The following is a 25,103-nucleotide window of genomic DNA, read 5'->3' on the forward strand; positions in this document are numbered from 1 at the left end:
AATGCCTGACCAGTAATTAAATAAGCTGCCAGATAAGACAAAATGTGTTGGGCTAGTTAATGTATGCAGATGTCACTACAAGAGAGTGAACTCGTAAACAAAATAGGAAACAAAGCACTAGCACAACAAATTAACCTTTATGGGTTAAGCAGACTGTGAGCAATGAACAGGGATAGGATGTTAGTGTGCTGGTTTTGTTTGGTTTTTAATTAAGTCATAAAATGATCTTAGTACTTTTGATAAACATGAGTACATCATTAGGGTCTCTGAGCCCCAGTTGCTCCGTGGCTGCAGTACACTAGCCCTTATCCTCATTTTATACATTCATACTGCAAAACAGAAAACAGTGTATTGTGCTTGGTGCTGTATAAACAGTGTTATTAGTTTGCACCTGTCATCATTTTAATCAGATGTAACATTACTCAAGAAATGTTGATAATACAGACTACCAGCCCTGCCTTTGCATAACACACCTGCCAAGATGCTCTCTGCTTACTTAGGCAAAGCTTCTAGAATTACTCCTAGATTTAAAAACTATCCTTTCATAATGGGTGAATGAATCATATTAATAGAAAACTGGAGCAATCTTCAGCACTGCAACTAGAATGAACTGGGTAATTTGGGGTAGAACATGAAGGAACTTTTGTTTTCCTAGAGATAAAACTGGGATCTGGCAACCCAAAGAGCATGAATTAATATTTGTCACAATTTTAAGCTGGAAAGTTTGCAAGTATTTCTGTATATACAATAATACTAGGGTTCTTTTGAAACTTTGCTAAGCCCTTTGTCTTCCACACCCTTCAGCTGTTAATTCTTTAGGTTAATTACACACTATATCCAGGAATATTATCTAAGCAGTCGTATGAAATAAATAATAAGCCTGATGTAAGTCATTTCTAGGTGCTTTTTGAGGAGGCAAAGTTTCTAACCAATATATCACTACTGTCTGCCTTGTCAACTCTTCTTAGTTCATGCATTATTTACCTGCTAAACTGTGGTGACAGTGGTGGAGCAATAACGCTCTGTTTTGAACCTCCAGCTGCCATCGATGCAAAATAGACTGAATACAAAAGAGATATGAAATATTCATGCTTTCACTCTTTTTTTTTGTAACTGACAACATCCTAATGTATAGCTGACTTTAAAGGTTCAATATTTTGGTCATTCGTTTACCTCTTCCACTCAAAATATCCAAAAAGTGTGAAGAGCAACATAGGTAACCATTTTCTCCTGATTGTTTATGGATTAATTTAATTTAATTTATTCTCATTATTAAGTTAATTGAACTAGTATTTAGTTCACAGTTTTCTCAGAACAAGTCTTCCTTTGGCTTTTGGACAAAAAGTCATAATTTTTTCTTGTAACCAGACTACTAGATACAAGATTCAAAAAATTCTGAGAAATGTACAGATTTCATCATGATAAGGAGTAGTTTCATCTGTTTTTTTTATCTGTTTTTTATCAGTCCTGTCTGACGGCATATTCACCAATCAAAACCTGACTTGCCTCAGACTTTGTTAGCATCATTCCCATTTTTTCTTCAAACATGTTCAGCCTTTCTCCTTGTAAAGATGTTTTTATGTGGAATTCATTGTGTCACAGAGAGCTGCAGTGAAACAGCAGAGGATGACAGATGTCTATGAAGTTGCATATTATATGTGCATATGTTTGCACCATTAAATACATTTTATTTTTGAGCATATCCATCTCATCTTGAAATAAATACTTAAAATACTTCAAACAATGTTTTACAAGTTTTTTTCGCCATATGAATGAAAAACTTAAATGCAACTTTCAGTTGACCTGCTTTACCTTACTCCATTGTCAGTAAAAGCAAACCAGTAGTTTCAGACAAAAGACTTCTTTGTCTACAGTCTACATTCAGTTTTCATTGTTTCCTAAGTTTTGGAATTGATACTATTATGGATTTGTAATACATTCATGTTTATTACTGATATTAAATTATAAAAACTTTGAACAGGTACCACGCTCTATTTATTAAAGTGTTTTGGGTACATTGCTAGAGCCGTTATAGTAAAGTTTTCATCTTCTAGGAAAGTCACACAATTGCCTTTTTGAACATAGACATAAGAGAGTAATATATAAAAGAAAAACACATCTTGTATGAAGTGAGTTTAAATTTATAAACACATTATCTAATTGTTTTATAGAAACACTAAAAGCTCTCTTAGTATTTAATGAGCAGAAAAGGATCATATAATTGCCAGGTACCACTAATCTCAATGTCAAAAGTGTCAAGCAGACTTACTAAAATACTCTGATTTCATTTAGCCCGAAATGTCCCATTTTAAATTGTCACGCAAAATTTCCCAAGTCACTCCTACAAAGTGTTGGTACAAAATACTCTTAAAGGAACTGGCAAGGCTTAAGAATGTCAAACACAAGCCTGTAAGGACATATTCTGCTTGGAGATACTTTGTAAACCATACATTATTTGTTTTCCTTAAGCTAAAGACATTTTTGAAACAAATAGAATGGTCAAGGATCAGGTAAGAATATATTCTGCTATATTTACTTAACTTGCTTAGGTTCATAATCCTATGAATAGTTCCACTGAAGGACCTGAAGCTCAAGGGTATGGCCAGCAAACACCATTACCGCTGTGCTTAGGCAGCTCAGGAAAATTCAGGAAGAAACTGTGACTCTTAGGCTCAAGTCCTTTCTTGCTCCACCCAGAAAGCAGTTTTCTGACACTCTTTCATGGCACAACGTACCTTTGCTGCTGCACTACCTAAACTCTGCAGATGGTCACGTCCAGAAGAGACTAAGGGGTCATGACAGTCCCTTCACCCCCATATACCTGCTACGATAACAAATGTCATCAGAACTACGAGCAATTGAAGAGAAGATTTTTATACTTCCATGAACCTCAAGCTGACAAAAGCACTTGTGACAGGGAGAAGAAAAGCAAAGTGAATGATAGCGAGGAAGTTCATAAGGCCAAAAGAGAATAAGAACAAATTTCATTAGTAAATATTGAAATACTGAGGTCATAAGAGTAAGCTCAGGAAGGTTGGACAAGTAGATAGATATAACTCAACATTGCAGACTAAGAAGAGAGAAAGGTTTAAAAAGCTGAAGTGAAGGAGGGGAGAAGGAAGGTTTGCGATTGCAGGATATAGTAAATTTCTACCTGTGGCAAAAGCCAATTATTTTCGAATCAATATAATAAGAAATACAGAAAGTAAATAAATAGAACTTAATTATTCTAGATCAGATTTCAGTGAATAAAATGACTGCAGGTATCTACAGAAACATAATACTGCAGATCTAATATTCACATGCCAGTTAGCACGCACCAGAAAATAAAATTGTCTCTGCAATAAGCACACTGCATCTTAATTTATATCAGTAATGTTTTAGAAAAAACGCATGAGGATGAAATCTTCACACAGGAAGTTTAAACATTCATCAGTAAAAGGCTCCTGGGTATATTGAAACCCACTGAGTGAAATCCCCTGTGTATAACTTGCTATGGCTCCATTGATTTTACTTAGGAGCTTATAGAGTCCGACATTCACTGAAGTCAACAGAGCTGAGCCATTTGGTATCATCTGCAGATCTTGTCCTGTATCATAAAAAAAAGGGTTAGACTTTGCTTACTTGGGTTCCGTATTGTTGAAACTAACAGTTCTTTGGATTCCCAATATTTATGGTGGTTTATCACAACCAAATTTATGTTGCCTTGCAAAAATGCAGTATTTTCAAGAAGGCATTGAAAAGAAAATGTCAAAGAACCTGGACAAAGCTTGAATCTCTTGACCTTTTGTATTCCTCAGAGTAAGCCTTGGCATCCCCAAATCAAATACTGCGTAAAATCTCCTTTCCAGTTGCCTGAACATAACAAATTCCAGAAGCACTCCAGCATAACCTTCCCACTGTTTTGGGTATTCTTGGTTTTGCACCTTAACCTCCTTTGACAAGATGCAGTGAGGTGCAGCCTTCAGAGAGGAAGGAGAATGTTCCTTCTCTTTTGGACCAGCTGAACAGATTCAAAGTGAACACTGTTCAGTGGCAGACCACCAAGTGAAAAGGGCAAGAAACAGTATTAAATAGTGGTCACAAAAGCTCCAGAAAGAGCTGAAAAACCTCAGTGAGGAGCAAAAAGCAGCCTGTCAGGCCTCTGAGACAGAACAAAGTCCTCAGGAACCAGAAAGGACCAACACAACAACTGTGCTGCAACCCAAGGAGATGTCAAGTTAATTGCAACCGAGCGTAGAAGCAAGGACTTGCCTGAAGGAGCACAGTAGGTAGGGTAAGAGCTGTTCAACAACCTTTTAGTCCTACTGAAAAAAAGTTAACTTTTTATTATTTACACATGCGAAGTTTGAGTTTTTCAAATTTAGAAGTCTTTTGGATTTCTTTGGGGAACATACTGTAGTGATTAAAGATTAAAGCTGTAGGTAACAACAGATTCTTGCATCAGGCAGTTGCAAGAAATTTTAATTATAAATGAGGTAGGTAGAAAAATCCCCAGTAAACTGATACAGCTTTTATATTTTTATAGCCTTTTTTTCTTTTAGAAAAGCTTTAGGGAAGAATCCCTGCATGAAACGAACTTTTGAAAGAACATTTGTTTCATCACAGTTTAGTCTGAAAATCCCTATCTATGACCTGAATCTTGAACAGGTAAGGGATATGGCATTAAGGATACAGGTATAGCAACTAACTGTTTTTAAAAGTGCTTTTGGTATTCGTTTTGGTTTATTTGTTTTGTTTTGTTTGTTTTGGTTTTTTGTTTGTGTGGTGTTTTGGGGTTTTGTTTGGTTTTGTTGGGTTTTTGTGTGTTTGGGGGGGTTCTTTGTTTGGTGATGTTTTTTTGGTGTAACACATGAAAGAACTCACAATTCAGTTTGGGAGGAACAGAAACATAAAACTGGACCTAACTGATCCCAGGTCCCCACACAATATTTCACATAGATCTGAAACTGTCTCCACCTCAGAGCAACTTGTTATCCATCACGTTGTTACTATTTACTTATCTGCAAGGCCATCTACTCCACTCATCCTTCTATCTCAGCATGACAAAGCTACCCAAGATGTACAGCGACACACCAGACCCACTTCCACACTGGAGATACTAAACTGAAAATTCATATTTCCTAGTGGACATAGCAGAAATTAAAAGCTTTCTGGTTGCATCAGGATGGCATCCAACTGAAGGTGTTTACAAAATGCAGGTACCTGTGAGAGTAACTTGGGAGACAGACACCGGCCTCAACAAGCATCACTCACCTAAAGCTCAATTCTATGGCTCCTGCTGGAAAAAATCTTTATGTTATATTTAATTTTCTAATATGACTGCTTCTATTGCTATAAGTAGCATTAGTCATTTGCTTAACCTCAGTTTGCTGCACTAGCGCTAAACATTCAAAACTGTACTGAGCCCTAAAGGAATATCTCGACTAACACAAAATATTATAATAATCAGTCCTATGTTCACATACAGATTTCTTTATCTTCCACTTACATTTTTTAACTTATGTCTGCTTATTTTCAGCTTACGTTTTTCAATTTGAAAAAGATTCCTTAGCTATTAGGTGTTTGCAAATTCCGTTTAATTCCATTGCTTGAATATACATTTTGGAAATGAATTATTACCAACTATACGATATTCTCTTGTACAGAAAATGTCACTCAGCCAAATAAGAGGCACAAGGAGCATTATGTGACTTAAGTCGTCATTCACAAAATAAGTTTTCCGACCTGCTCGTTTCTGAACTACTCACATACTGAAATACATGTCTTCATGCATATATTTAGTAAATGTATTCTCAGGTGTGTTTCTTCTTCAATAAACTTATGAATAGAAATAGATATTTACATCTTTGAAATGAATAATTCAGTAATTGTACTCAACAAATAAATTGGGTTTGCTTAACTCTAACTACAGGCGAAAGACAGAAATCTAAAGCTTGTTAAAATGTATTATTTCAAGAAATTATATAAATGCAAAGAGCAACCAAAGTTAGAAAATCCAATATGAAAAGCAGATTTTTCACACAAACATCACCGAGAACAATAAACAGCTAGTAAACAACTCAGACTGTGCACCTTGTGGTAAGTCACCCACAAATGTAACCAGGCATGAGTGTGTATGTGCCTCTGGCTTTTTCCAGATACAAATCAACAACTGTAGCAAAGCTAAGCACGGAAAAATTAGGAAACAGCAGAACTGAGGCTGTCCATTTTATGTAACTTTGTCCCTCCTGGGGCCATTGGCAGCCTAGAATTAAATGGTCATAGTTTCTAAAAGTATGGGCTGGTACCATAGTGACCACAAACCATTCAGATCTGGTTTGCATGTAGAGTTATTTTCTGCTGGTTAACTGGTCAGATACATCTGATACAGCATCTAATAGAGTAAAATGTAAATATTTCTCTTACTCTTCAGTAATATTGAAATAAATTCTTGGGAAAAAATATACCATTATTATTATTATTACTAAAATTATTCATACATTTATTACAGATAGCAAATTTTTTGTCCTACTGAATTTCCTTCTATACTATACACTCAGACAGGCAGAGAAAAACACAAGTGTCATGCCAAACTGCCAAGCCACACAATTGTGCTGTAGACCACTGTAGAACTAATAAAGAAGAGCAACAAGTAGGCATAATGTGATTATTCACTTCTGGAGGATTCTTTCTGTCTCACTGAAGCAGGGCCAGGTGTAAACTGTGACTTCAACTTGGAATGTACTAAGATTCTGTCACATCTTTAATATAACCTTAATTTATTTCACTCTGATTTTTTCTTTGTTCTTAGACATGGAGATATCGATACTGAAGAAGAAAACAAACCAGTTGTTAATGACATAAACATAGAACGGGTACGCCGACACATAAAAATGTTACTAATACATTTATTTTTAAATACGTATGTCTAGATGTGAATTGGGATGAATAACAAATAAATTTTAAAATTTAATAAAATAACGTCTTTCTTACTGTATTAATTTCCAAATGTGTAACTTCACAACATTGCCCTTGGACTTGACATTCTGATACATTATTTAAGCAACGAGATTTCCCTAGTAACTCTAAAAAGTTATTAGTACAGGATCTCATTATTTAATCATTTTGTGTTTCAAAATACAATCATCCATAATATGCCTCATTATACCACAATCAGAAGAACAACTAATAACAAAAAAAAAAAAGGAAAATCTAATTTGAGTTTGAAGCTTTGTTGATTTTCTTAATTGCTAGTAATTTTACATCTTTGTGCAGCAGTTCTCCCAACAATAGGGAACAGTAACTAATTTTTTCAAACAAAATAGTCTGTACAAAGCTGAAAGAAACCTTAAGATACCTTGGCTAAATGTAATTATACTTGGATCAGCATATTACATACCAAGTTTTCTAATTTGATACAATAATAAGAAGGGACACTGGGATAGGCAAAAATACATAAAAGAATAAAGATTTCTAACCCCTTCCATTTCAGCAATTCACTGCCTTGGTTACATCTCCTGTCAAAATGTAGATCTGAACACAGACCGGTGGGTTATCAAGAATTAAACGAATTTACTGACGTGTTATAAGATTAACACCTTCTTTCTTAATCCATTATCTCCTGATGACAGACTAGGGATCTAATTGACAGAACAATGCTCAAAAGCTGGAGAAGTGGGCTCATGTGAAACTCATGAGGTTCAACAAGGCCAAGTGCAAGGTCCTGCACCTGGGTCAAGGCAACCTCCAGTATCAGTGCAGGCTGGGGGTTGAAGGGATTGAGAGCAGTCCCACCAAGAAGGACTTGGGGGTGCTGGTGGATGAAAGATTGGACATGAGCTGCCAATGAGCGCTTGCAGCCCAGAAGGTCAATTGTATTGAAAGAAGCGTGGTCAGCAGGTTGACAGAGGTGACTCTGCCCCTCTGCTCTGCTCTGGTGAGACCCCCACCTGCAGTGCTGTGTCCAGCTCTGGGGTCCTCAGCACAGGACAGATCTGCTGGAGAGGGGCCAAAGGAGCCCCAGAAATGATCAGAGGGCTGGAACAGCTCTGCTGGGAGGACAGACTGAAAGAGTTGGGGTCGTTGAGCCTGGAGAAGAGAACGCTCCAGGAAGACTTTATTGTGGTCTTTCAGTGTTTAAAACGGGCCAATAAGAAGGACTTTTTAGCAGGGCCTTTTATGACAGGAAAAGGGACAAGGGTTTTAAACTAAAAGAGAGGAGAATCAGGCTAGACATACAGAAGAAATTTCTACAATGAGGGTGGTAAAACACTGGCCCAGGTTGCCCAGAGAGGTTGTAGATGCCCCATCCCTGGAGACATTCAAGGCCAGGATGGACGGGGCTCTGAGCAACCTAATCTGGGTGAAGATGTACCCGCTCATTGCAGGGGGTTGGAGTAGATGATCTTTGAAGGTCCCTTCCAACCCAAACTGTTCTATTATTCTAGGGTAATCACTTGGGAAAGAAAAAAACAAACAAATAAAGAAAGTTAAAATCTCTATTTATCCATATGTCTATTTCATATTCACAAACTCTGAGTTGGGGGAACACTGGAACAGATATCCTCAAGAGTTCTCTTCCACCCTAAATTATTCCATGTTTCTGGAAAAGGCAAAGATGTGTATGGCTAATACAATTTTTAATATCTAAAGCTTTTGAGTCTAAACAAAGTTGAAAAATATATAATGGGCAAAAGTATTGCTTTCTCTCCATATGGCAGACAGTGAGTTCTTACCTTAACTATGTGTCGTACAAAGCTGATCAAGTATTATCTCCATGGTGTATAAAATAGTAACATTTGTCAAATTTGCATAAACAATGAAGCCTGTGTAATCTCAGAGCCAAGAAATCCTTCCCTCAGTCGGAATTTCAGGTAGGTCACTAGTCCTAATAAAAATTGGTGTTTCACACCTTAAAATAGAAGCAAGTAAAGCAATGGAAAACAAAGGGCAACCAGTTTTAAGGTTTTAATAGTTTTTTGTTTTAAACATTCCTCTTTCTGCAAAAAGTGATGTTAAGGTAAACAGCTTTAAAAACAGAGGAAGAATACATGTGTAAATAAAGCTAGAATAAATTTTGCAAACCATTTTCAAATCCATATCTCATTTATATAAAATCAATAATAATTCTTAAGCATTTCCTTAGTAGAGCCAAAATCATTCGGATTTTTTTGAAACAGCTGTTAACATCTGATGGCTAAATGAAGATGATACAGTTTTAGGAGAAAAAAAAACAACTTTCAATTTTATGGCAATTTCATTGAATATAATTTATTTCAGGTAAGGGTAATACCACTGTCCTCCATTACTTCAGGTTAAATCCTACAGAAAGCAGCAATATCTTTTTTTCCTCAGTCCTATGAACCTTCCCATTACAGCAGTGTCACACAGCAAATTCTACAGCACGTTGCTGTCAGGGCTTGATGCACCAGCTTCTGATTTGCCTGTTAGTAACTACTACACCATTTTCAAGTGCAAAAACTGTCACCAAAACCTTGTGTGTTCAGTACTCTGTTGACTTCCACATTTCCATGTTTTTCATAGAAGCTAGACCAGGGTAGGGGACACAGGAGCAGGAAATACGTGGTGTGCATGCAGATGGTTTCACACACCAATATTTTCCTTAGCCTACTACTGAAACCCAGACCGTTTATCACACCATGTGAGCCCCATTTTCTTTGACAGGTTTTTACAACATGAACTAGGATAATTTTTAGCAAGTTGTGCCGTTCTTATGATGACAAACCATATTTATGATGTTGAGGTATTAACTTCTGTCTTAAGCTGGTTCTATGTTTGTTTGGTTTGGGTTGGGTTTTTCTGAGTGCTTTAATACCATTGAGTTTTGCAGTTTAAAAATACACATATTAGTTTGCCAATATTACTTATCAAATGAAATGAATCTTATGACGAATGACAATAACCTCAGCTCACAGGCAGAACCAGCACTGCAGATGTATTAAGTCTTGTGAAATAGGCTTAACAAAGACTTAATCAGACACTCGTGAAATATTACGCAAACAGAATCCAGCATAAACTGATATTGTAGCCAAGAAACTGAAGTATCCATTATAAATAAATTCCCTGTCAACACAGAATTTTTATTCAAATGTGATAAAACCAGAAATACTACTTATCCAAGACAATTAAAAATGAAAAGCAAGATGCTTAATTTTTTGAAAAATCTAACATTTCTTGTCCATATTTTGTCTCCAAGCTACAGTTTTTCTATTCCTTTATTATCCCATTGAAAAAATCCAGTTTCTACCCATTTTTTATCAAACTTCCTCCAGCACTTGATGCTCTTCACAGCTTGTCATGGTGAGATATATTGCCCATTCACTTTCTTTACGAAATACAATATTTTCTACGTTGTTACAACCAAGGCACACACACAAAAAATAAATTTACCTAGTATTAGTTGTAATTGCTGCTGGTTAAACAAAAAAAAAAAAAAAAGAGTGGGCTTTTAATTAGCCTTTCCATTCTTCAGTTTTTATAACTAGTTCTTAATAAATTTGACAGAGAAATCTGAGCTAAGTAGACATAATTTAAATTTAATTCCTTCTCAGTAAGATCAGGTGATGCAAGGTTGATAAAACACTGGAAACACAAAGCCAGTAAATAGCATATGTTCATAGCAAGCAGATATTGCCTATTAAGTTTAAATGAAAGATTGTACCAATTAAATAAATTTTCCCATACTCCTTGACAAGGATGCAAAGCTTAGAATTGCTGAGTGTAATGCTCATACAGTGATAGTAACAGGATAAAGTTGCTCATTTTCACTTCAAACTTCCTTTTGCTTCCAAGGAGAAGATGAGAGTACTGTATACAATACATTCAGCTCCCCCAGGGTATTATCGTCCACCTCAGATTACACCACCATCAGCAGCACCCTAGCAGGGAGAGAATGCTAAACTCACAGCGAGGCAAGCTTGAGGATATGACCATTTTGTAAGTGGTTTTTGCTCTGTCTTTGGTTCTTCACATCTAAAAATAGAAAATAACCCCAGAATGTATGAACCTTAACTTGTGGCATGGATTATGGTGAGTATTTGACTTTAATCGGGGACACTAACAGCACAAATACCAGGTATATTTTTAGCACTGATTCGGTTGTTCAGGTTCAGAGCAGCCTTTGGAAAGGGTGTGCTATAATAAAGTTTTAAATGATGAATAAGGTTGGGGTTAGGGGTTGACCTGCTGGAAAGCAGCTCTGCGGAGAAGGACCTGGGAGTCCTGGTGGACAAGTTAACCATGAGCCTGCAATGCGCCCTTGTGGCCAAGAAGGCAAATGGTATCCTGGGGTGTATTAGGAAGAATGTGACCAGCAGGTTGAGGGAGGTTCTCCTCCCCATCTACTCTGCCCTGGTGAGGCCGCATCTGGACTACTTTGTCCAGTTCTGGGCTCCCCAGTTTAAGAAGGACAAGCAGCTACTGGAGGGAGTCCAGCGGAGAGCTATGAAGATAATTAGAGGTCTGGAGCAGCTTGCTCACGCAGACAGGCTGAGACAGCTGTGTTTGTTCAGCCTGCAGAAGAGAAAGTTGAGAGGGGATCTTATCAATGTTGATAAATGTCTCAAGGGTGGGTGTCAAGAGGATGAGACCAGACTCCTTTCAGTAGTGCCCAAGGACACGATGAGGGACAACAGGCACAAACTGAAACACAGGAAGTTCCATCTGAATATGAGGAGAAACATTTGATGTTGAGGGTGCCAGAGCCCTGGAACAGGCTGCCCAGAGAGGTTGTGGAGTCTCCTTCTCTGGAGACATTCAAAACCCGTGTGGACACATTTCTGTGTGATCTGCTCTGGTGAACCTGCTTTAGCAGGTGGGTTGGACTAGATGATCTCCAGAGGTCCCTTCCAACCCCATTCCAATCACATTCTGTGATTCTGCAAGTAGGAAAAGATCATACTGCACTTCTTGATAAAGCTGTAGCAAACTGCAGAGAGATCAATCGAGTTTGTACATCAGGCCGTGTCCTGAAGCATAATACAAAACCTTGGTGAAGCTTCACTCTTCACATGATTATGCCTTAACTGTATCCTCAAAAATTGGAATTATTCTAGAGATTACCCTGTATGACTGCTTTTACTTTCAGTTGACTTTCATCCAAATTTTATACTAGGTTTTTTGTTTGGTTTGTTTATTTGTTTTATATTGTTGTTGTTGTTTGTTTGCTTGTTTCTTTTCTAACTTGTGTACTTGCAGGGTTAATCATTGCTAGTAACGTTATCCAAACAGGTATCCAAAGGAGAGCATCATTTTATAACAGACAAAGAATCCCAGACTATCAGTCGTAACTCAGCCCATGAATTAGTGGTCATGCTGAGTAAGACAATGTCTGGAGACTTGGTTTGTTTAATAAGCCTCATTTTCATATCTGCGTATTTCCCTAGAAACTCGGTCTATCATTAAAGAACCTAGACATCTCCCAAATAATCTCCTAGATCTAATTATAAGAAACATTTATTATTGAAATGCCTTTAATATGGATTGCATAGCTCATGCTATGATTTATTTTTTATCTGCTTTACAATATCTCTTACAGAAAAAAAGTAACAGATTTAATAAAGACACACAAGCCTGGTTTCAAACTAAAACTGGATATCACACAACACGTCCAAAGGTCCAAGCCAATGACTGTAACCTGTCATGTTACAGAAGATAATTTTTGGGATGGTGTTACAAAATTAAATTTAGTGTGTATTCTAATCAACTTGGAAAACACCACTGTTTAAGCACGATAGCAGCATATAAAAACATAATTAGCACAGAGAGGATGACCAGAGATTGCTGAATCTCTGTTTTTTCCTACTAGAAGCTTGAGGGGGAAAGCTTCAAAACAAAGAGGAGATGCTTCTTCACATGGCAGACAGGCTGCAGACCTTGTCACAGATTACTGAGACAGCTGAAAGTTTACATCTCTTTAGCACAGACTACATATATTCATGGGAAGAAAATCTACCAAGGGTTATTAATGCAATTAAAACCATCTGTGACTAGGAAAATTCCTGGATTACAAACTGCTGGAGGCAAGAAGAGCATTTTGAGGAAGTTCTACTACGTCTATCCTGGTTTTACACCCACTCTTACATATCTGCTCTTGACCCTTGGAGAGACGCTGCTGAGGGACGGGCTGTGGGGCTGCTCCAGGACGCCTTTCTTGTACCAAGAGAAGCAAAACCAGCATGTTCTGGATACCTGCCCTTCAGTGGGGTAGAACGTAGAAAACTGATTCTGCTAAAAAATAATGTGTGCCAAAAAGTAGTCATCCTCATGGCCTCAGAACCTTTCCCATGCACCAAACTGCACCCCCCAAAAAAACAGATGAAACAAATCCTTTTTCTGAAGTCCTTAGGAAGGACACATGGGGCAATTCTGTCTCACAATGGAGAACAGAAGTTCTGGTCAGCTTCTCCTGAGCAGGAATTAGTTAAATCTTCTGTCCATCTAGGTGGGAGTGGGCAAATTACATACACCAACAGCAAAACAAGACCCATATCATGTCCTATTGCTTCATTTCTAGGGACATACTAAAAAATCAAAATTAATATATTCAGATCTTAACATTAATAAGTCACTGCCACAAACCTGATGAATAATACAAGAAAAAATGAGAAAAACATGAGTAACAGCAAAACAATAAATGACTCCTTCTTATTGGCTGAGGATTTTTGACATAGATCAAAAAAGATTAAGTTAAAGTCAAGACCAACGGGGTGATCTTAGGACAATAAAAGGCCGTCAGACCCTTCCCATTAAGCACTGTTAAGTTCATACTCAAATTTTAACTCTTCAGTCTTTGTTTTGATTTCTCCTTGGTTTTGTGAGGTGTTTTATCAGAGGTTATGAAACTAAATGACAAAGCTGTAGTGGGAACATGATGCTACGCTACGCAGTGATGTCTGCTTTGGGATCAATGAAATCCTGCAATTTATGTATCTCTATTTTTCTGAAAAATTACTTCCTTAGTTTTTAGAGACTAAGTCAATTATTCTACCCAGCAACCCTTTAGTCTCTTTTCAAGTGCAGATAGCTTTGAAGCAAAATGCGGATGCCCGCTAGTATTTCTGGTATGAGACTTTCTCAACCAGTTCTCAGACATCTAGAAGATGGAAGGCAGCACGTCTGCAGAGGGGCATTTGTCCAGTAGCTATGGACTCTTGAAGCTCAAAAACAGTATGGAAGAGGGAAGAGTCAATGACCTGAGGCTACATTGTGGCAATGGAGCTCTGCTTGTATAGGAAAATCCATTGGATTTTTCAATGGCGACGGTTTAAGTTCTCTGTCTTTATCTGCTATACCCTTGTGGGGAACCAAGAAAATAGTTGTTTCAGAACTGCACTAAAGTCCTCAGTCATCTTAGAGTAACAGTACTACAAAACTGGAAAGAAATGTAAATACACAAACACAATAATAGTTTCTATTTCCGTCAGCCTCTATACATTTTCCATTAATTCTCAGCATGCTCACTATTCACTATATACCCCTGGTGACCTTTGGACAACATTCTGTCTGTTCACTCCTCTTTTAGGACTCCTTTTGTGGTTTAAGGCTCTCTGCCAAGGCTCATCGTATTTATATACATTATTTCCCACCAACAGAGGGGCTGCTGTGATCTATCAGGTTCATACACAGTATGTTATCAATGATATTTTACATCTTCCTAAACAGAAATTTGCCTCAAACCACAACGTGTCTCTGTTAATTAATAGGGTTTTCATAAATTTCTATTGAAGACTTAACTGGCTGTTTGTTTTTATAAATCATGAGATTAGCTAACAGATAACAGATGCTGATTTCATTCTTCATTCAATTTGTTACTTTGCATATTGTTTGTTTATAAGACCAGTCATTGATTCATCAGTAGAATGCTGAGTCCACTTTTAACACTAAATTTAAACAATATCAATGATAAAAAATATTTGAAATAGAAAGTAAAACCTGCTTTTATTATTTGGATAATTTCCTATCCAAAGCATGCTTTATTAATGAAATGATTATTAAGGAAATGTTTCTGACTCATTTCATTAAAATATAAAACCTTTAACTCATAGCTCTTCTCTAGTTTCCCAGGAAAAAGTTTGTTCCTGAGAAACACCGAGCCCTTGTTTTTCAACTGATTGGAGAATTTCGATCACGAGTTGAGAGAGGATTTGCAATGAAGGCTAAACACCTCCTGTTACATGAATCAGAAAAGAAATTATTTCCAGAGTTGAACAATCATTCCATGGCTGTAGCTTACACATGTTGAAATGCATGTGAGTTATAAAGACGTAAAGGACATCCAGAATTTAGGATATCATGGTAATTTATTAAATGGTAAAAACCGTTTTGGGACACATGCCCAGCACATGGTACCCCTGTTCTTCTGACGCAAGAGCATAGTATGTTTAGTATTATTCTGTCCTTATTTTCAAACTGCAAGCAAATAAAACAAGAAAATTATAGTTTCTCAAGATTTTTTCTTCATTACATACTTTCAGATCTTTCCTAGACAGGCTCACACCTTGAAATACATATCCATACCTAAAGAATAAAATCAAAGTCCAGAGGAAGAAATTACTCTCAGACTAGAGGACAAAGCAAGAGTAAGAGTCGTCTCTCACCAGCAGAGAGGTCTGACCTCAAACCAGAGTAACTCCCAACCTGGCCGGCTCACAGTGTTATCATGTGTCAATCTTTTCAGGGTCAGTGCCTGGTGAAAACATCCTAAGAATTCTCTAGTTTCCTAACCGCGTCTGACACTTATGAATAAGTATCTCCTTGTCTAACCTTGCCACATTTATCAAGTGTGTGTGCTGCAGGAGGATGCATTAAAGGCTCTGAACCTTCAGTTTTGGACATAAAAAAGAAAACATATCATATGAGTTAAGTACAGTTCATTAATGAGATGACCGGCCAGCTCTAATCAGATTTTCTCCTTGCAATATCCCACAATAAAACCACTAATTCTTCTAATAACCTCTTACTAACCAACCTCAAGAATCCACCTTCAGACTTCATCTTTCAAACACATCACTTCCAGCACAAAGCTTCTCCTGAGAATATTACTTTTCGTCTCAGTTTCTCTGATATCCTCCGTTCCTAGTTCTTCTCCCATTGCTTTCATTTCTACTACGTGAAGCTTTGCAGAGCCTTGTCATTCTTCTGCAGGATTCTTACGGGAGTTTCACAGGGCTTTGACTACAGTCTATTTATTAATTGTTTTTTTTTTTTTTGGTCCCTCTATATTTTGTTTCTAGGCGACATTACCCATAGCTGCAAGTTCCTCTACCATTTACTAGCTACTATTGATGATTCACAGCCTCGTATGTTTATTACAGATCTGTAACTTGTCCAAACCAAAATCTTTCTGTGGTTGATTGACAGTCAGAGGCTAAAATCAGACTCAAACTGCCTTTTTTTTTTTTCCCCCTGCAGTAAAAGAAAGGAAAAACACCTGAACCTTGCTAAAAATCAGGCCCTGGCACAATCCTGAGACAATATCACATTGAACTAAACTACAACTGGCTTATGGATCCCTTGTACATCATCTACCCTCATTATCAAGTTGCACCAGGGGAGGTTTGGATTGGATATTAAGAAAAATTTCTTCACAGAAAGAGTTGTAAAGAACTGGAACAGGCTGCCCAAGGAAGTGGTGGAGTCACCATTCCTGGAGGTGTTTAAAAGACATGCAGACAAGGCTCCTAGGGACATGGTTTAGTGCTAGAGTTCGGTTACGGTTGGACTCAATGATCTTAAGTGTCTCTTCTAACCAAAACGATTCTATAATTCTATCTTAAGCAACTGGGGCAAACATCTTCACTTTAGTTCCCTGTTTGTACAGCTCCTGCAGCAACAGGAGCTGCGCCAAACGTGTTATCAATCAAGAGCTGGGGGTTATTTGGCCTCCAGCACTCCTGGAAAAAGGCTGGCTGGAAAGAGAAAAAATAAAACAAAACAAGTTTTGTTTGGGGGTTTTTTGTTTGTTTGTTTGTTTTAATTTCTGAACTGGTACTTGTATAACTGACTCATTTATATCGCGAATGAACGGTCGGGGGGCTCCGGGCGCCGCGCGGGGTCGGAGGCGGGAACGCGCAGCTCGCGCCGCTGCCAGCGCTCCACCAGCGCCCCCTGCCAGCCGCGCCCGCGCACTGCAGGAGGAAGGGAGCGGCTGCAGCCCCGGCAAAAAAACCCCAAAACACCCCCAGGTTAATGATAACAATAATAACAATATTAACAACCAGAACGGATCACAAAATCGTTTACTGATCCCTTCCAGCCACAACTTCTACCTCCAACCGCGTTTAAAGGTAAAATAACGACTCTGGTGCAGCGTTTCTCAGGGGGAGTTGCTCTCCTGCTGGGAGGGCAATGGCCAAGCAGCCTCCACAGCCTCAACTGGCCGGTGAGAAACAAAGAACAAAAAGAGAGAGTGATCCAATTTGTTAAGAAAATCTCTAATAAATAAATAATCAAGCAAATTTGGGTGGTAACATCATTAAGCTATCATATATATATGTATATATATATATCCACACTGTAAGCAGTCAAATCTAGTCCAGTAGCTGCTATGTGTTTGATTTTTAAAGATGCATCTCGATTCTGTTCACCAGTGTGCTCTAACTGAAATGTGGTCATTAGAACTTGCTCAAATAAATAGTGCCTGTTAGAACTTTTCAGCCAAACAGGATAATTCAGCCTTAATACCTTCACATTGAAAAGTAAAACATAATTTTCAATGTTGTAAATTAAGTTAGAATTTTGGATGATAGGAAAGATTTCTTCTTTAAATAAAAAAAAAAAAAAAAGAAAGTAAAAATCCTGAAGTACCTATTCCATTAAGTAGCAACAGCAGCAACTTAAAAATCCTAAGATAATTTTATTTGCAATTTTATTACTCTTTTGTGATTTTTTCTCTTCTATGGAAGGCTTTATTACTACCAGTCTCAGGTGTGGATTTTCTTGGAAATTATTTTTATGTAAGTACTCCAACATTTACATTTGATTTCTGTGCATCTGGTAGGGAAATTAAAAAAAAAAAAAAATCTGATTTCTGCAGTATGAATAAGCAACAGTAGCACTCTGCTGTGTTCTTCTGTATATATTGGTGACAGAGTAAAACTTAACCAGTCATCCCTTTCATTACCCAGCAGAAATTGCAGCATTTATTTTAGCCCTTAAAACTCAACAACTACTATCTCACCCAAAAGCACAAGTCCTGTTGGGATTTGAAGCATAATAAGAATTCTGAACATCCCTATTGTGTCATCACATAAATTACATTCTTACTGTTCTTAAGTATATAGTATTTTCAATAATCTCTGCAAGCAATGAAGAGTATGGGCATTTTAAGCAGCAGCACTTGAGAACATTGTGAGTTTAATGTTGTACCTTGGGATGGTTTTTACCCCTGTGCTTAAGCTTACGACAGGAGAGCATCCTGGGCAACACAGCTCATGTACATTACCTCATTTCTTTCCCAGGCCAGACATTTTTACTCAACTAAAGTATTGTCCCCCAGTGTAGTCTGGCAAAGCTTTTTGCACTGTCACTCAGTGCTTAACACAACGCGGAGCCGTCAGCTGAGGACAGTCCCTTCTGCTGTGGAAAAGAGTTGGAAGGACGTGATACTCATGCTTTAACTCCCTGGGCCAGGTGCACAACCAGTATCAATTACCGTCTCTACATTGCCTGCAATAGTGCTGGCTCAATTAACACTAAGTGAAAAATTGGCCCTGAATATAGGGAAGGGGTTAGGTGGTTTCTTTTATAATATTCTTTTTAAGTCAAAGGTTCTGTGCAGCACTACTTCAATACACACCATGTTGTGGCACATCTACTACATTAGGATAAATTCCCTAAATATATCTATATTTTCCCTTTTACTGAAAAGATTACTGTTCTTTTAAAAAAAAATCAGTTGTAAAAGCTACTGAACCTCTTCGGCTGGTGGCATCAGGAAAAACACAAGCAACACCTCTACCTGCTAACAAATTTCCTTTTGAAAGCACGAGTGTGAGCTATAAAAATCTCAATTTTCACAAGCACTGCTGTCAGAATTTGGGAAATAATACAATACATTAGCTGTTTTATGAACCAGATCACATTACTGGCAGATTATGTTGGTATTTGTTTTATACCTTGGTGGTAAAAAAGGCAAAGGGATTAAATATTGTACGTGTAGCCCAGTCAGCAGCTTTGCACACCACCCGTTGTATTTTAGGTATTTTCTGAGTTTTTATTTGCAGTATGCAAAATCTGTGTACATTTGTTCATCCCAGTATTCTAAAAATACTTTCTTAATGCTATGTTCCGTGTACAGATTGTAAAACATAAAAGTGCAGTAAGTTAAATGGAAAGAAAGTATTTAAGAATTGAAATCAAGCAATAAATGTTCTATCTAGAGAACATTTTTAAAATAAAACTGTATGTTAATTGTGTGCTAAAATTTATCTTAATTAACAACTATACCAGTGCACATAAAAATGCGCTTCACAACAACTGATAGTTCGTCAGCCAAAATTAGCTGATTACGTGGCTTTTAAGAGCAGTGAGGCTGCTCTACTGATCTAAATTTGAATGCTAAACTGTTGAACCCATTTTCTAGGATAAATTTAGCTGCTCTTTCGTGTTCCACTTTTCTTTGGTACTTGGATCAGTTCTGTGGTGTATAATTATACCAGTGCAGTTATACAGCGCTTTCCATCTGAATGTCTCAACACGCTTTTCAGACTTAATTACTTTGGACTTGGAAATCCTTCATGACGTAGATACTATTAGTCAATCTTAACAGAGGAGGAAATGGAGTCATAGAAGGGTGCATGCTTAGAAAAGGACTGAAATGAAGCCTCAGTCTCCCAAAATCTACTTTTTTTGGAGACAAATGAAATTAAGATGCTGTTCAAGATTAGCTTCTGGACATACTAGGAAATACCACGCTCTTAACAATGGTAAGTAGCTTCACACCTCCCTTACATTTAACCCAAGTAAAATCCAGACACTAAATAATTCCTCATTGTCCTCGCAAATACTTGGACCCACATCCATTCCCAGGGGATGCCTAACACATACCTAAAAGCCCAGGCCCGGAGCCAGGTGCAGTGGTATCCTGCCCTGCTTGTTCTAAACACACAGCAATTCTCAGTACTAGGAGTTACACACTTACCCAGAACATACGACCAAGCTCAATTTTTATCTCAGTGTGAGAGAAAATTCACACCTTGCACCTCTGTGGAAAGCATCCTATCATATTACTTTATATGAAAGACACCCTTCTGTATGCAGCTATTTTTTTTAGCAGAAAATAGACAAAATTACTTAATTTTTCTGAAATAAATCTAGAAACCTCCCTTCAGTAGTGGTTTTTGGCTGTAAATACCAAATTAGCTACATAAATAGTAAAGACAGAAAAAGTTTAGACATATCTGTATTCTCAAATTATTTTACCAAGTAAATGAACTTAATATACCTAAGGGACTGTGAAATCTCACCTGTTTTTCCCAAATTTCTTCATCAGCTGACTACCTTTGAAGTTTGGACAGAAGGGAGACACAAACCCTGCATTGTCATTTTTACACAGACTTCTGTCACAGTTTTCACCCTGAAGGGTTCCTAAAATGCAGCATAAACTCCAGAACTGGAGGAGCTCCCACTGCTCAGCCCCATCAGCTGAGAACACCACCTCACGTTGCATTAACACCTTGGCTTAACAGGAGGCCTGAAAATTGCATCTCTGGCACCTGGAGCCTTGACACCAGCTTGTCAGAATCAGGAAGCTGGTTTTGGCTTTATATCTATTTTTTCTGGGCTTTGGGACTTCCATTCAGAGGACGTGGCTTGAATGCAGAATAGATGTTGTCCAGTAACAGCTGTACCCAAGCTAAAGGAAGAACTGAAAACAGTAACAACTATTAATGCTATGTGGTGCTTCAGTTAACAAGCCCAGCTGAAAGGCAGGGCTTATTAGGTGGAATACAGTAACATGAAAAGGAAGGATATCTGCATAGCAATGTGCAATATTAAATGATAAATCAGTCATGCAGAAAGACAGCAGAGAAGTAAAATGCTTATTAGCATTTCCCAGCCATATCTTGCTTATCTAGGTCACTATAAAGCACTCTCTACTTTGTCTGCTGAGGGTCTAATTCTTCTATAATGCCTAGAAACACATGATGAAGTAAAATAATCAATTGGTAACATGAGTGGCATCATACGTTGTTCATGGGTATCTACATCATTATACAGTGTTACTTACAAAGAAGTCCATGCCATATAAGAACAATTAATCCAAAATACACCTCCTTCTCACCCTGAATAGCACTTGCCCCTTTCGCCATCTTGTGTTTCACAAGCAGCGTGGGCTGTCACCGGCACAGAACTCATAGGGTCATAACACCATTGGGATTCAACAGCACAGAAGAACAGAATTGCAAGGGGAAAGTCTCCATGGGGGTTGCAGGAGACTCCTTCAGCATGTGTTTCCACAAACCAAGAATCCTTCTCCTTAGAATCAACCATACAACAAGGACATAAATGTTTATAGGAATAACTACACCCCGATGTTCTCAGGTAAGCTCAGCCAGCTACTTCCTCTGCCTCACAGTTCTAGTTAACAGGTAGGGATAGCTCAGATGCCTGGATAGAAGCGAAAGCGTTGATTCCTTAGTGATGTTGTTAAGGCTGTGTAAAGAAAGTAATTTCAGAGCCCTGTAGTGAGTATATAACCATAGTTTCAGGTCTGGCTTTCGCTTTGCTAGTATTTTTTATATCAAATACAGATGGTTAACTACCAGTCATTTGGATCCCTAGATTAGCTTTTAAATGCTTGAATATAAAAGTATCACAGGAATGCATGAGGTATGATAGAACTGAGTGTACTGATAGATGTCCTTAATTTAGAAGCCCACAGCTTAACCTTTAACTTCTGCCATGCTTATACATGTAAAGTTCCTCCCTTATGGCTATACAAGTGATTGTTAGTGACAAAGATTAATTTGATTACTGTTTTCCTCAGCGTTAAAATGGAGAAGCACTGGGAGATACATGGAGTGTTTAATGATACATGTGGCATGCAACAGAAGATATGTAATTGACTGGGAAAGACACTTGAGAAAAAACTGCTCAAGCGACACATTTCTGTTCCTCTTTTGAGAATAAAAAGAAGAACAAATTAGGTTTTGTTCATTTCCTTTCCCATGCTTCTTTTGCCAACTAAGAATTGCGTGATAGAAAAACTGGTATTGCTCTAAAATTATGTGCTTTTTTACAGAGGGTAACATGTGAAAGAAACTAAACTTCAGTTCTTTTGGGATTCTTGCATCACGTATTTGAGACAAAGGTATAGTTTGCCACAAGCATAGCTGATGGATCAGACATTGCGAGCAGTTTTCTGTGCAAATTGTGCATGTTCCAGGACGAGTGATATAAAAAAATATTTGAGGTAGATACTGACATATCCCAAATTGTTCACACATTCTGAACACTAAAGCTACTTGCGAGTGAGAAAAGCACATTCCATATTTAACAATACAGTGATAGAAACAAAAAGTCTTTTTGAACCCTGTGAGAAAGCTCGAATGGGAATAGCTATGGAGACTGGCGTGGAAGGCAGCTGATAACGGAGCCGGTCTGCGGGACTCTGCCGGAGACTCTGCAAAATGAGCTGCAGGACCCAGGGGAACTTACAGAACACTGTGCATCCTTCAAGCCTGCCCAATTAGACCAGTCTGCAAGGACTTTAGCAGGGTGTCTCATCTTTTAAAGAAGCAAACAGAACCTCAGGTAGTATAAATCACTCTTGTCACTTCAATTCCACCAACTATTTAAACCAATTTAAACCATTTGCCTTAGTGAGCAAAGCAGAAATTGACCTGGGAATAGGTATTACGCTGTATTTGCAGATCAAAACCTCTTATTCTCATGGAAGAATTGTGCCTGTGATGCATAACCCATTGTGTCTCTGATGGAGCTTAGACAGCCTGCAACAACTGTAATTTTTAAATATGTAATAGCACTTATCACCATGAAAAACATAACTATATAAGTAACCATCACAGAGTTAGGAGACAACAGATACTTCCTATCGTAAGTAACAGTTTTGTCTAAATACAGTATTACCCTGGCAAAATAAAAATGTTCTGGCATTGATTTTAAAGTAATTAATAACTAGGGTTTATATTTACAGATGGAGCAAATGGAAATTTCCCTTGCAGAGAAGTAATGCTCAGTACTCACTGAACACTATTTCTGATAGTAGTCATTGCAGAACTGTGAAAACCCCATTATTCAAGTTAATTCTTGCTAGGATAAGTATGATGAAGTGTTATCACAAGTATATCATCTACTTTCAGGAATAATACCTTCCCAGATCTCACATAATTTGTTTTTAAATAAAAAAAAATGAACATATTACAACTTGAAAAGGCAGATAAGATATTTCTAAATGCTCTGAATTTAGAAAGAAAATTCTGGTATTTCAGTATAAAATGAATGCATTGATTCTGAGCACAGCTAATTATATTATGGACATACCATAATGAGATTTGTTTGGAAAGTGGTTTTTTTTTTTCTGATATTTTTTATTGATGTATAGACTTTCCTTTTCTGATAGACTTGATAGACTTTTCATAGACATATTTTTCTCCATGTGCCTGTACTCAACACCACTATCACTTCACAGCAGGCATATGGAGTAACTGATAGACCGACTGCTTTAAAGAGTTAGTTGTCAGGTTAGATTTCACTTCAGAGTTGACCTCAAGCGGTTTCTGTGCTGAAATGTTTTGTATGTCTGCAGTTACAGCTGGGTGCTGGTCTTTAGAAATGCTGATAAACAGGCTAGTTGTGTATAACAAAAGGCAAAACTCCTTATACAGACTAATAGTATTGATGATCATCCTTCCCAGTACTCTACTGCAGTTTGATACCAGAAAAGACCACCTGAACTGGAGCAAATGATTGAAAAGAGGTGAAGGGAAACAAGCTCTCTACAACTACCTGAAAGGAGGTTGTATAGAGGTGGGTGTTGGTCTCTTCTCCCAAGTAACAAGTGACAAGATGAGAGGAAATGGCCTCAAGTTGCACCAGGGGAGGTTACATTGGGTATTAGGAAAAATTTCTTCACAGAAAGAGTTGTCAGGCATTGCAACAGGCTGCCCAGGGAAGTGGTAGAGTCACCATCCTAGGAAGTATTTAAAAAATGCATAGATGAGGTTCTTAGGGACATGGTTTAGTGCCAGTGTTGGGTTAATGATTGGACTCAATGATCTTAAAGGTCTTTTCCAACCAAAATGCTTCTATGGTTCTATGATTTTAAGCAAGGAAACGAAAGAAGGAGCACACATGTAGATGCAAACACAAATGGCCAACACTATCACAGAGCTGGCATGCCCAGAAACCTAATACAGAAGGCTGGGGAAAGGCAAGGACAGAGTCATGGCACAGCGGTACACACCTTTCCTTAACAGGAAAGGCTGCAGCATTCCCTCCTCCTGGCCTGACACATAAATGTGCATTTTCAATCAGGAGTGGCACTTGAGGTGGAGATGGAGGAGAGGTGGAGAAGAGCCTATCCGTGAATTAAGCTCAGTAAGGAGGAGAAAACATACAGAAGCTGGGAAACAGAGGTATGTATAGAGTACTCCCTAATATCCAAGATGTAGAAGCTTTTTGTCCACTTATTCACCACTTTCTGCACTCTCTGAATCATCTTCCACAACTTTTTTTTTGTACATGTGCTTATTTGTTTGGGGTTTTTTTTAGTATTAAAAAAAAAAAGTCAGTCATTTACAGTGCATAAGTCACCATTTTAACACACAATGTGAAAGTTTCCCATACATTAGTCCCATACCTATATGCTGTCTGAATTTCACAGGTATTTCTTGTAGTATATATACCTGTGTTGTGTGTTGTATCGAACTGGAAACTGTCATTGAAGTGCCTTGACCTCTATACCCTTTATGGAGATGCTGATTCTCTGAAGACAGCTCCTCCTCTCCAACTCATTTCATTTACTTTTTTCTGGAGGAACACATTTATATTGAGCCATATTGACTCTAAGGGACCATACTAAATCTTGTCTGAAGTAAACCCTTTAAATTGCAGCTATGGTAAATGTAGGGCATCAG

At 37.8% G+C, this 25,103-nt stretch overlaps 1 protein-coding gene and 1 long non-coding RNA gene across 11 annotated transcripts in view; one reads left to right on the top strand and one right to left on the bottom strand.

The window, feature by feature from the left end:
• Positions 1-25,103, bottom strand: part of CACNA2D1 (calcium voltage-gated channel auxiliary subunit alpha2delta 1) — a 400,174-nt gene that overhangs the window by 242,604 nt on the left and 132,467 nt on the right. The window lies entirely within an intron of this gene.
• Positions 22,678-24,602, top strand: LOC139827107 (uncharacterized). Its single transcript, XR_011737303.1, has 3 exons — positions 22,678-22,758; positions 23,883-23,994; positions 24,502-24,602. It is a non-coding gene; the product is annotated as an uncharacterized lncRNA (long non-coding RNA).

The sequence above is a fragment of the Patagioenas fasciata genome, chromosome 1 (assembly GCF_037038585.1).
Source record: "Patagioenas fasciata isolate bPatFas1 chromosome 1, bPatFas1.hap1, whole genome shotgun sequence".
NCBI classification, from domain to species: domain Eukaryota; kingdom Metazoa; phylum Chordata; class Aves; order Columbiformes; family Columbidae; genus Patagioenas; species Patagioenas fasciata.